Consider the following 12,500-nt stretch of genomic DNA (forward strand, 5'->3'; position numbering starts at 1 on the left):
GCTTGAGCTAGCTAGCTAGCTTGAGCTTGAGCTAGCTAGCTAGCTTGAGCTTGAGCTTGAGCTAGCTAGCTTGAGCTTGAGCTTGAGCTAGCTAGCTAGCTTGAGCTTGAGCTAGCTAGCTTGAGCTTGAGCTAGCTAGCTAGCTTGAGCTTGAGCTAGCTAGCTAGCTTGAGCTTGAGCTAGCTAGCTAGCTTGAACTTGAGCTAGCTAGCTAGCTTGAGCTTGAGCTAGCTAGCTAGCTTGAGCTAGCTAGCTAGCTTGAGCTTGAGCTTGAGCTTGAGCTAGCTAGCTTGAGCTTGAGCTAGCTAGCTAGCTTGAGCTTGAGCTAGCTAGCCAGCTTGAGCTTGAGCTAGCTAGCTAGCTTGAGCTTGAGCTTGAGCTAGCTAGCTTGAGCTTGAGCTTGAGCTAGCTAGCTAGCTTGAGCTTGAGCTAGCTAGCTAGCTTGAGCTTGAGCTTGAGCTAGCTAGCTTGAGCTTGAGCTTGAGCTAGCTAGCTAGCTTGAGCTTGAGCTAGCTAGCTTGAGCTTGAGCTAGCTAGCTTGAGATTGAGCTAGCTAGCTAGCTTGTGCTTGAGCTAGCTAGCTAGCTTGAGCTTGAGCTTGAGCTAGCTGGCTTGAGCTTGAGCTAGCTAGCTTGAGCTTGAGCTAGCTAGCTTGAGCTTGAGCTAGCTAGCTAGCTTGAACTTGAGCTAGCTAGCTAGCTTGAGCTTGAGCTTGAGCTAGCTAGCTAGCTTGAGCTTGAGCTAGCTAGCTAGCTTGAGCTTGAGCTTGAGCTAGCTAGCTTGAGCTTGAGCTTGAGCTAGCTAGCTAGCTTGAGCTTGAGCTAGCTAGCTTGAGCTTGAGCTAGCTAGCTTGAGCTTGAGCTAGCTAGCTAGCTTGAGCTTGAGCTAGCTAGCTAGCTTGAACTTGAGCTAGCTAGCTAGCTTGAGCTTGAGCTAGCTAGCTAGCTTGAGCTAGCTAGCTAGCTTGAGCTTGAGCTTGAGCTTGAGCTAGCTAGCTTGAGCTTGAGCTAGCTAGCTAGCTTGAGCTTGAGCTAGCTAGCTAGCTTGAGCTTGAGCTAGCTAGCTAGCTTGAGCTTGAGCTTGAGCTAGCTAGCTTGAGCTTGAGCTTGAGCTAGCTAGCTAGCTTGAGCTTGAGCTAGCTAGCTTGAGCTTGAGCTAGCTAGCTTGAGCTTGAGCTAGCTAGCTAGCTTGAGCTTGAGCTAGCTAGCTAGCTTGAGCTTGAGCTAGCTGGCTTGAGCTTGAGCTAGATAGCTTGAGCTTGAGCTAGCTAGCTAGCTTGAGCTAGCTAGCTAGAGCTCGACCTATGAAAAGCTGCGCAAACACTTATTCTATAATAATTGCGAAAATTAAAAATTTCACAAGTGAAAAGCTGCATAAACAGTAATTCTATGTGTGGGGCATTATTAGGGGGAGGTGTCTTGTCAAAATATGGCTGGACTAAAGACCTCAACCCAGATAGGGTGGAAGGCCCTATGATCGGTCTGTTACTAATCGGTGACCGATAAAGACCTGACCAAGGCCTGTAGTAAGCTTGGTTAGGCATTACAGGAGATAACACTAAGACCGAGGGGTCTTAGAGAGCCCTCTAGCGGGGCGAATAGAGCTAGATCGAGCCTTGGGAAAGCTAGATCGAGCAGGGACTGAAGCTAAAGGATAGACCGAGAGGTCTGTCTGGTCCTCCTAGAGAGGCCAAGAGAAAGTACGAGAAGCCAACTAAAGCTTGATCGGGCCTTCAGCAAGCACGACCGAGCTGTACCGGAGCTAACACTAAGACCGAGGGGTCTTAGAGAGCCCTCTAGCGGGGCGAATAGAGCTAGATCGAGCCTTGGGAAAGCTAGATCGAGCAGGACTGAAGCTAAACGATAGACCGAGAGGTCTGTCTGGTCCTCCTAGAGAGGCCAAGAGAAAAAACGAGAAGCTAACTAAAGCTTGATCGGGCCTTCAGCAAGCACGACCGAGCTGTACCGGAGCTAACACTAAGACCGAGGGGTCTTAGAGAGCCCTCTAGCGGGGCGAATAGAGCTTGATCAAGCCTTGGGCAAGCTAGATCGAGCAGGACTGAAGCTAAGCAAGAGACCGAGAGGTCTGTCTGGTCCTCCTAGAGAGGCCAAGAGAAAGTACGAGAAGCCAACTAAAGCTTGATCGGGCCTTCAGCAAGCACGACCGAGCTGTACCGGAGCTAACACTAAGACCGAGGGGTCTTAGAGAGCCCTCTAGCGGGGCGAATAGAGCTAGATCGAGCCTTGGGAAAGCTAGATCGAGCAGGACTGAAGCTAAACGATAGACCGAGAGGTCTGTCTGGTCCTCCTAGAGAGGCCAAGAGAAAGTACGAGAAGCTAACTAAAGCTTGATCGCGCCTTCAGCAAGCACGATTGAGCAAGACCGGAGCTAACACTAAGACCGAAGTGTCTTAGAGAGCCCTCTGGTGGGGCGAATAGAGCTAGATCGAGCCTTGGGAAAGCTAGATCGAGTAAGATTGAAGCTGAAAGAGTGTCAGAGGAGCAAATGAACCTCCAAAAAGTGAAAATCAAATTTTAGAAAAAACACAAGTTAAATACTGCATGGACAGTATTTCTATGTGTGGGGCATTATTAGGGGGAGGTGTCTTGTCAAAATATGGCTGGACTAAAGACCTCAACCCGGATAGGGTGGAAGGCCCCATGATCGGTCTGTTACTAATCGGTGACCGATAAAGACCTGACCAAGGCCTGTAGTAAGCTTGGTTAGGCATTACAGGAGTTAACACTAAGACCGAGGGGTCTTAGAGAGCCCTCTAGCGGGGCGAATAGAGCTAGATCGAGCCTTGGGAAAGCTAGATCGAGCAGGACTGAAGCTAAGCAAGAGACCGAAAGGTCTGTCTGGTCCTCCTAGAGAGGCCAAGAGAAAGTACGAGAAGCTAACTAAAGCTTGATCAGGCCTTCAGCAAGCACGACCGAGCTGTACCGGAGCTAACACTAAGACCGAGGGGTCTTAGAGAGCCCTCTAGCAGGGCGAATAGATCTAGATCGAGCCTTGGGAAAGCTAGATCGAGCAGGACTGAAGCTAAACGATAGACCGAGAGGTCTGTCTGGTCCTCCTAGAGAGGCCAAGAGAAAGTACGAGAAGCTAACTAAAGCTTGATCGGGCCTTCAGCAAGCACGACCGAGCTGTACCGGAGCTAACACTAAGACCGAGGGGTCTTAGAGAGCCCTCTAGCAGGGCGAATAGAGCTAGATCGAGCCTTGGGAAAGCTAGATCAAGCAGGACTGAAGCTAAACGATAGACCGAGAGGTCTGTCTGGTCCTCCTATAGAGGCCAAGAGAAAGTACGAGAATCTAACTAAAGCTTGATCGGGCCTTCAGCAAGCACGACCGAGCTGTACCGGAGCTAACACTAAGACCGAGGGGTCTTAGAGAGCCCTCTAGCAGGGCGAATAGAGCTAGATCGAGCCTTGGGAAAGCTAGATCGAGCAGGACTGAAGCTAAACGATAGACCGAGAGGTCTGTCTGGTCCTCCTAGAGAGGCCAAGAGGAAGTACGAGAAGCTAACTAAAGCTTGATCGCGCCTTCAGCAAGCACGATTGAGCAAGACCGGAGCTAACACTAAGACCGAAGTGTCTTAGAGAGCCCTCTAGTGGGGCGAATAGAGCTAGATCGAGCCTTGGGAAAGCTAGATCGAGTAAGATTGAAGCTGAAAGAGTGTCAGAGGAGCAAATGAACCTCCAAAAAGTGAAAATCAAATTTTAGAAAAAAACACAAGTTAAATACTGCATGGACAGTAATTCTATGTGTGGGGCATTATTAGGGAGAGGTGTCTTGTCAAAATATGGCTGGACTAAAGACCTCAACCCGGATAGGGTGGAAGGCCCTATGATTGGTCTGTTACTAATCGGTGACCGATAAAGACCTGACCAAGGCCTGTAGTAAGCTTGGTTAGGCATTACAGAAGATAACACTAAGACCGAGGGGTCTTAGAGAGCCCTCTAGCGGGGCGAATAGAGCTTGATCAAGCCTTGGGCAAGCTAGATCGAGCAGGACTGAAGCTAAACGATAGACCGAGAGGTCTGTCTGGTCCTCCTAGAGAGGCCAAGAGAAAGTACGAGAATCTAACTAAAGCTGGGTCGGGCCTTCAGCAAGCACGACCGAGCAGTACCGGAGCTAACACTAAGACCGAGGGGTCTTAGAGAGCCCTCTAGTGGGGCGAATAGAGCTAGATCGAGCCTTGGGAAAGCTAGATCGAGCAGGACTGAAGCTAAACGATAAACCGAAAGGTCTGACGGGTCCTCATAAGAGGCATGGAGAAAGATCTGATACTAAAGTACCTCTCGGAAGTAATAAAATATGCCTGATGAAGCCGGGTATGATGTTTGTTGTTTGATGGCATTCATCGATTAGGTCTGGTGGATTCCCCATTACTCCGAGTGGTACTAGTAGAGGCTCCTACAGGGGTGAGCAAAGCGAGATCAAGCCTTAGGCAAGCTAGATCGAGCAGAACTGAAGCTGAAAAGCAAAATAAATGACAGGTCTGTCCAAATCAATAAACTTGAAATCCAGTGTGGTCACCACGGGTCACGAGGTGAATTCCTAGCGATTGTCTGCTGAACGTATAGGAAGGCCCGAAACGAACGATAATTTCATTGCACAGTGGAGATACTATACGTTCAGGAGTAGCATACATCGGGTTTGATCTATGATCATGTCTGGTCTCCGAGGATCCACCGGGTTACCAACTGGCACCGCTGTACTGGGTGTAAAACTGGGCCACCTGAAGTCCCGGGTGTAAAACTAGGTGCCTCTGTGCCAAAGTAGCGGCTTGCGTAGTGCATTATGCCTCCGGCTTGCGAAATGGTTATAAGCAATAACAACAGGACGCCGCGGGGTGTTCACTTAAAGGAGTAACGTTCTCTCAAGGGAGGGGATCTAAAAATCTTGATAAAACATTTATTCTATGCAAAATTTGTGCGCAAATTTTGCAAAGTAAAAAGCTGCACTGTAGCAAATTCTATGTGTGTAGCATTATTAGGGAAGTGTTGTTTGATGGCACCTCTCTACTTGATGCACCAAAGAACTACCTTGATGGCTCATGACCGCTGGTAATCTGTCGTCGCTAGTAGTTCGGAACTGAGAACAAATATGTTCGCAAATTACAACAATTATACAGCATATTGCTGAATAAAGCAGAACCGAATAATACTCAGTGACTTTACACCAAGACTGACTAATGTCTGGATTGTATCGTCCTACTCGAGTAAGGCGAAGAAAAGCTAGAAAGATACGCTTTTCACAAAGCAGGCTTAATGCATGCAAACCAAGGAGGAAGGAGTGATGCCCCTCCTTATAATAAGCAGAACCAAATAAAGAACAGACAGCATCATCTGTACAGTGACCAAGAAGAGGTGAAACTTCTGTATGTGAAAAGGCAATTTGAGCGAGATTTATTAGCAGACTAGTATTATGTTGTTTCTAGTAGGCGAAAGCCGAAACATCAACATGTGAAAATCTGATATTAAATCCTCAATCATTTTCCCTAGTATTATACAGCTATGAGTAACCTTAATTGGACACGGCAATTATTGCTGACCGGTGAAACTTTCGCATGGGAAAGACACACACACTTCTTGACAAAGCAATAAGTATTATGCTGTTTCTAGTACGCGAAAGCAGAAACATCAGCATGTGAAAGTTGTGAAGTTGAAGAATTTTTGTGTTGAGTACGATGTTGTTACTAGTAACCATGTCGACAGCTGAGAACTGTTCTCTAACCAATAGAAGGTGAAACTTCTGTATGTGAAAAGGCAATTTGAGCGAGATTTCTTAGCAGACTAGTATTATGTTGTTTCTAGTAGGCGAAAGCCGAAACATCAACATGTGAAAATCTGATATTAAATCCTCAATCATTTTCCCTAGTATTATACAGCTACTAGTAGCCGTAATTGGTCAGGGAAACATTGTTGACCGGTGAAACTTCACATGGGAAAGACACACAAATTACTTGACAAAACAATAAGTATTATGCTGTTTCTAGTATGCGAAAGCAGAAACATCAGCATGTGAAAGTTGTGAAGTTGAAAAGTTTTTGTGTTGAGTACGGTGTTGTTACTAGTAACCATGTCGACAGCTGGAAAGCTGTTCTCTAACCAATAAAAGGTAAAACTTCTGTATCTGAAGAGGCGGCGTGATTGAGATTTTTAACAGACTAGTATTATGTTGTTTCTAGTAGGCGAGAGCCGAAACATCGACATGTGAACATCTGGTTTTTAAATCATGAGTCAATTCTCCCTAGTATGATACAGTTGTTAGCCGGTATTGGTAACAGTAGAACAGAGATTTGGAGGGCAAAACCTGCTCATGGGAAATGCTCACAGAGCGCTATCTACCAGTACACATAGTATTATGCTGTTTCTAGTACGCGCGAGCCGAAACATCAGCATGTGAAATGTGTAATCGTGGGTAACTCTAAGTGTGTAGAGTACTGTGTAGTAACTAGTAGCCATGCCAAAGCATGCATTGAAACTCTTCGTGATTTAAAAAGCTCAAAGCAAGATTGACGAGGCCGCAAGGCTATGTCTTTCTAAATTCGAACAAATCGAAAGATTGTTCAAAGTACAATTAAACTGATTGATCCTGTCAGTTGCCATATGCTTGTCTGAAAGACTAAGCCATGCATGTGCAAGCGAAGCTTGAAAAAGTGGAACCGCGAATGGCTCATTAAATCAGTTACTATCTATTAGTTGATTTGCAAGCTAAATGAATAACTGCGGTAACCCTGCAGCTAATGCATGCTGATTGTCCGACACTGTCGGAGACTTTTACAAGACTACACCGGGTGATTTGCTAAGTACAGACACATCCCGTGATGAGTCCTAGTAACTGAAAGATCCCAGATAGCTTCGGCTTGGGGACGGAACTTCCGAATTTCTGACCTATCAACCTATGATGGTAGTGTAACGGACTACCATGGTTGTGACGGGTAACGGGGAATCAGGGTTCGATTCCGGAGAGGGAGCCTTAGAAACGGCTACCACATCCAAGGAAGGCAGCAGGCACGCAAATTACCCACTCTCCGCACGAGGAGGTAGTGACTAGAAATAATGATATGAACCTTTATGGTTTGTAATCAGAATGGAATGGACTTAAAAGCTCCATTGATGAACGAGTAGAGGGCAAGTCTGGTGCCAGCAGCCGCGGTAATACCAGCCTCTACAAGCGTATGCAATAGTTGCTGCGTTTAAAAAGCTCATAGTTGGATCTGTTTGAGTAGAACGGCAACATGGTCTTCAGTTAAATCTGTTGACTCGTTCCGCTCATCCTTCGCATCGAAGAAATAGTTTGCACTTAAATGTGACGAACTGTGGAAACGGTGTTTTCACCCTGAGAAAATTAGAGTGTTCAAAGCATCCTTTGGGATCGAATAATAAAGCATGGAATAATGGAGAATGACCCGCTACTCGATTGATGCCGGTTGGCTGAGTGCGGTAATGATTGAAAGGAACAGACGGGGGCATTTGTATTGCTACGTTAGAGGTGAAATTCTTGGATCGTGGCAAGACAAACTACTGCGAAAGCATTTGCCAAGAATGTTTTCATTAATCAAGAACGAAAGTCAGAGTATTGAAGAGGATTAGATACCCTCGTAATTCTGACCATAAACTATACCAACCTACAATTTGTCAAAGTCGATCTTGACTTGGCAAGAGATTAACCGGGAAACCAAAGTTTATTGGTTCCGGGGGAAGTATGGTTGCAAAATCGAAACTTAAAGGAATTGACGGAAGGGCACCACCAGGAGTGGAGCCTGCGGCTTAATTTGACTCAACACGGGAAAACTCACCCGGTCCAGACATCTTAAGGATTGACAGATTGAATATCTTTCATGATTATATGGGCGGTGGTGCATGGCCGTTCTTAGTTAGTGGAGTGATCTGTCTGGTTAATTCCGATAACGAACGAGATCTTCTCCATCTAAATAATGAAATTCACTATATGTGAATTCAAACACTTCTTAGAGGAACTATGCGGAATTAAATACCGCAGATGAAGTGAGGCTATAACAGGTCTGTGATGCCCTTAGATGTTCTGGACTGCACGCGCGCTACACTGTGTACTTTTAGATTGAGTACTCAGCCCTTGGTCCGAAATGGACTGGGCAATCAGAGAAAAGTACAGCGCTTCAAGGGGATCGTCTGTTGTAACTTGCAGACGTGAACCAGGAATTCCTGGTACTTATGAGTCAACAACTCATAGGGATTACGTCCCTGCCCTTTGTACACACCGCCCGTCGCTACTACTGATTGGATAGTTAAGCAAGAATTGCAAATTCCTACTGTTGGGACTTCGGTCTCCGGCAACGGGATGAAGCGGATCGAGCTTAATTGTCTAGAGGAAGTAAAAGTCGTAACAAGGTTTCCGTAGGGGAACCTGCGGAAGGATCAGTGATTGATTCCTTCGGGCATGGCTGCTGGTAGAGGCCATGTCTGTAGTGCGCATGACGCTCTGTCGCTAGAGATTGCTTGGCAACCAATCTCGAATTATGTATCGAGCTCAAAAACTACTTGTGTGGATACATAGTTCAGCAGTCATGGCAAGGGACTGCTTAAAGGGAGACTAGTTAGCAAAAGCAGCCTAGCAGAACTGCAGCTATCTAGATCTCAGAAGCTGGGTTATAGAAGCCCAGCTATAGACTTGTGAATGAGAAAGGCCTAAAAAGGTCCACAAGTCGCGTGGTTAGAACCGACACGCAAAAATCCCAGCGAGTGACAGAGCGTTGCGCTGTTCAGTGGGAAAGAGTTGAGCTACTCGGGGCGCCCACTGAACTTGCTCCGAGCCAAAGGCTCGAAAAAACACAGCTTAGCCTCAGATCCTTTACATAGAAGGCTAGCTAAAATAAACTTACCTTGGACGAGGGTAAAGTTTAGTCAGTTCTTAGGGGAGAGTAATCCACAGCTTCTCGCCCTCTGAACATTCTCCCAGATATGTAGGTCTGGGAGAGTCTCCTCCTGTTCTTCGGAATCTGGAGGTAGACAAAGACAGTACGATACGATCTTGCATCGGGATGACTAACCGATAATGATCATAATCTGACAATTTTTCCGGCTTGAGGCACCGGAGTCAGATTAAAGACACATACTGAACTAAAGGCGTATGTGCAAAGCTTGTCGGAGTGTAGAGAGTCAAGCTGAGTTGACTCGTCACGTGGTGATGACAACAGCCATGTGCAAAACACTCACAACTTTATCGTCTATGTGGAAAAGGTTGCTAACAGCGCTCTCTATGAGAGGCCCTCGCATATAACTATACGAGGAAAAGGCGATAGAGTTGTTTGAATGTGGGGCAGGTTCATCGACAAGCTAAGTTGATCACATTCTTGTTGTGGCATCCTACTAGAATTGGTCACGGTCTGCACCAACTCTCCCCAAGTTGGCCAGACTTAAAACTAGAAATAAGGTTTGCAGCTATGTGAACCTAGAAACTGTAAAGGAGTTGAAAGAACTTAAAGGAATTGAAAGAGGCCTTGAGGTATATCCTCTTGGTAAAGACCCACAAAAGCTCACAAAAGTGGCTTCGAAGGGCAAAACTGGTTCATCCAAAACAATTGGAGAGCTTAAAGCAGAACCAATTCGAATGAAACACTATTGGTGAAACTTCATCATGAGAACGTCACAAGCTGATCACGCTCTATGATATGACTAGTATTATGTTGCTTCTAGTAGGCTAAGCGCAAGCCGAAACATCAACATGTGAAAGTCGTAGAATTTTGCGATCAAATTGTGGCTAGTACTGTGATGTTACTAGTAACCTTGTGTTACGTCATATGGCCAAGAGAGCATTTGAAGGCGAAACTTCTGCATGGGAAAGCTGCATCATGATCAAAATTTTATATCGAGTATTATGTTGACGTTAGTAGGCCTTGGCCGAAAACGCAGCATGTGAAAGGTATAGATAAAAGTTATCGTTGCAGTCAGTACTGTGTAGTTACTAGTAGCTGGATTTAAGCTCGAAATGAGACACTGTTGGTGAAACTTCATCATGAGAACGTCACAAGCTGATCACGCTCCATGATATGACTAGTATTATGTTGCTTCTAGTAGGCTAAGCGCAAGCCGAAACATCAACATGTGAAAGTCGTAGAATTTTGCGATCAAATTGTGGCTAGTACTGTGATGTTACTAGTAACCTTGTGTTACGTCATATGGCCAAGAGAGCATTTGAAGGCGAAACTTCTGCATGGGGAAGCTGCATCATGAACAAAAGTTTATATCGAGTATTAAGTTGACGTTAGTAGGCCCTGGCCGAAAGCGCAGCATGTGAAAGGTATAGATAAAAGTTAGCGTTGCAGTCAGTACTGTGTAGTTACTAGTAGCTGGATTTAAGCTCGAAATGAGACACTGTTGGTGAAACTTCATCATGAGAACGTCACAAGCTGATCACGCTCTATGATATGACTAGTATTATGTTGCTTCTAGTAGGCTAAGCGCAAGCCGAAACATCAACATGTGAAAGTCGTAGAATTTTGCAATCAAACTGTGGCTAGTACTGTGATGTTACTAGTAACCTTTTCTTACGTCATATGGCCAAGAGAGCATTTGAAGGCGAAACTTCTGCATGGGGAAGCTGCATCATGAACAAAAGTTTATATCGAGTATTATGTTGACGTTAGTAGGCCCTGGCCGAAAGCGCAGCATGTGAAAGGTATAGATAAAAGTTATCGTTGCAGTCAGTACTGTGTAGTTACTAGTAGCTGGATTTAAGCTCGAAGTGAGACACTGTTGGTGAAACTTCATCATGAGAACGTCACAAGCTGATCACGCTCTATGATATGACTAGTATTATGTTGCTTATAGTAGGCTAAGCGCAAGCCGAAACATCAACATGTGAAAGTCGTAGAATTTTGCGATCAAATTGTGGCTAGTACTGTGATGTTACTAGTAACCTTGTGTTACGTCATATGGCCAAGAGAGCATTTGAAGGCGAAACTTCTGCATGGGGAAGCTGCATCATGAACAAAAGTTTATATCGAGTATTATGTTGACGTTAGTAGGCCCTGGCCGAAAGCGCAGCATGTGAAAGGTATAGATAAAAGTTAGCGTTGCAGTCAGTACTGTGTAGTTACTAGTAGCTGGATTTAAGCTCGAAATGAGACACTGTTGGTGAAACTTCATCATGAGAACGTCACAAGCTGATCACGCTCTATGATATGACTAGTATTATGTTGCTTCTAGTAGGCTAAGCGCAAGCCGAAACATCAACATGTGAAAGTCGTAGAATTTTGCAATCAAACTGTGGCTAGTACTGTGATGTTACTAGTAACCTTTTCTTACGTCATATGGCCAAGAGAGCATTTGAAGGCGAAACTTCTGCATGGGGAAGCTGCATCATGAACAAAAGTTTATATCGAGTATTATGTTGACGTTAGTAGGCCCTGGCCGAAAGCGCAGCATGTGAAAGGTATAGATAAAAGTTATCGTTGCAGTCAGTACTGTGTAGTTACTAGTAGCTGGATTTAAGCTCGAAGTGAGACACTGTTGGTGAAACTTCATCATGAGAACGTCACAAGCTGATCACGCTCTATGATATGACTAGTATTATGTTGCTTATAGTAGGCTAAGCGCAAGCCGAAACATCAACATGTGAAAGTCGTAGAATTTTGCGATCAAACTGTGGCTAGTACTTTGATGATGCTTGTAGCCAACCGAATTGGTTGAAAAGCCCAATAAGTAAGCTAACTTGGGAGAGCTTGTTGGAAACCAAATGCTACTAGATTGGTCCAAATACATCCTTCAACAGGGGATCACTTGGCTCGCTTTACGAAGAGGAGCACAGCTATATGTGTTAATTCGGTATGAATCGCAAGATTTGTTTACCGACCTCTCTAACGCAAAAGGCGGTCTCGGCTTCGGCTGTTGACTGCGTCCGATTCAGGGTTATATAACTCTCGATTGAACACATTGATGTTCTATTGTTGGTGCTTCCAATAAAATTGGAACACTTAAAGCAGAACCGATTCAAATAATAGCATTCTGATCAATGATTGCATTCCTTGATCAAGAACTGCTGGAGTCATTGTGATGGCGAATTTTCTTCATAAGAAAATTGCAAAGAGACGGAACTTAATGAGACTAGTATTATGTTGTTTCTAGTAAGCGGAAGCTGAAACAGCAACATGTGAAAATCAAGTTTTGTTCAATGATCTCGAGGCGATAAGTACTATGAAGCAACTAGTAGCCTAAGCATGACTCAGATTTGAGACAGTCAAAAAGACTGGCGAAACTTCTTCACATGAAAGTTACATAGAGAACTACAAATGTATACAGCGAGTATTATGTTGTTTCTAGTAGGCGAAAGCTGAAACATCAACATGTGAAAGTTGTCTGCAAACTGTAGAACGATATGTGATTAGTACTGTGCTGTTACTAGTAGCCAGTCTGACTGTAGAAGCCAAGACAAAGGGAAACTAATGCATCTGAAAAGGACAAGTTATGGAAAGGTATGCACGATAAGTATTATGTTGTTTCTAGTAAGCGG

The 12,500-nt window shown here is 45.0% G+C and overlaps 1 pseudogene; it reads left to right on the forward strand.

Moving 5' to 3' along the window:
- Nucleotides 1-11,750: 11,750 nt before the first annotated feature.
- On the forward strand, nucleotides 11,751-11,902 carry LOC142358450 (5.8S ribosomal RNA; annotated as a pseudogene).
- The last annotated feature ends 598 nt before the right edge of the window (nucleotides 11,903-12,500 follow it).

The sequence above is a fragment of the Convolutriloba macropyga genome, unplaced genomic scaffold (assembly GCF_964194025.1).
Source record: "Convolutriloba macropyga unplaced genomic scaffold, txConMacr16.3 SCAFFOLD_1563, whole genome shotgun sequence".
Classification (NCBI taxonomy): Eukaryota; Metazoa; Xenacoelomorpha; order Acoela; family Convolutidae; genus Convolutriloba; species Convolutriloba macropyga.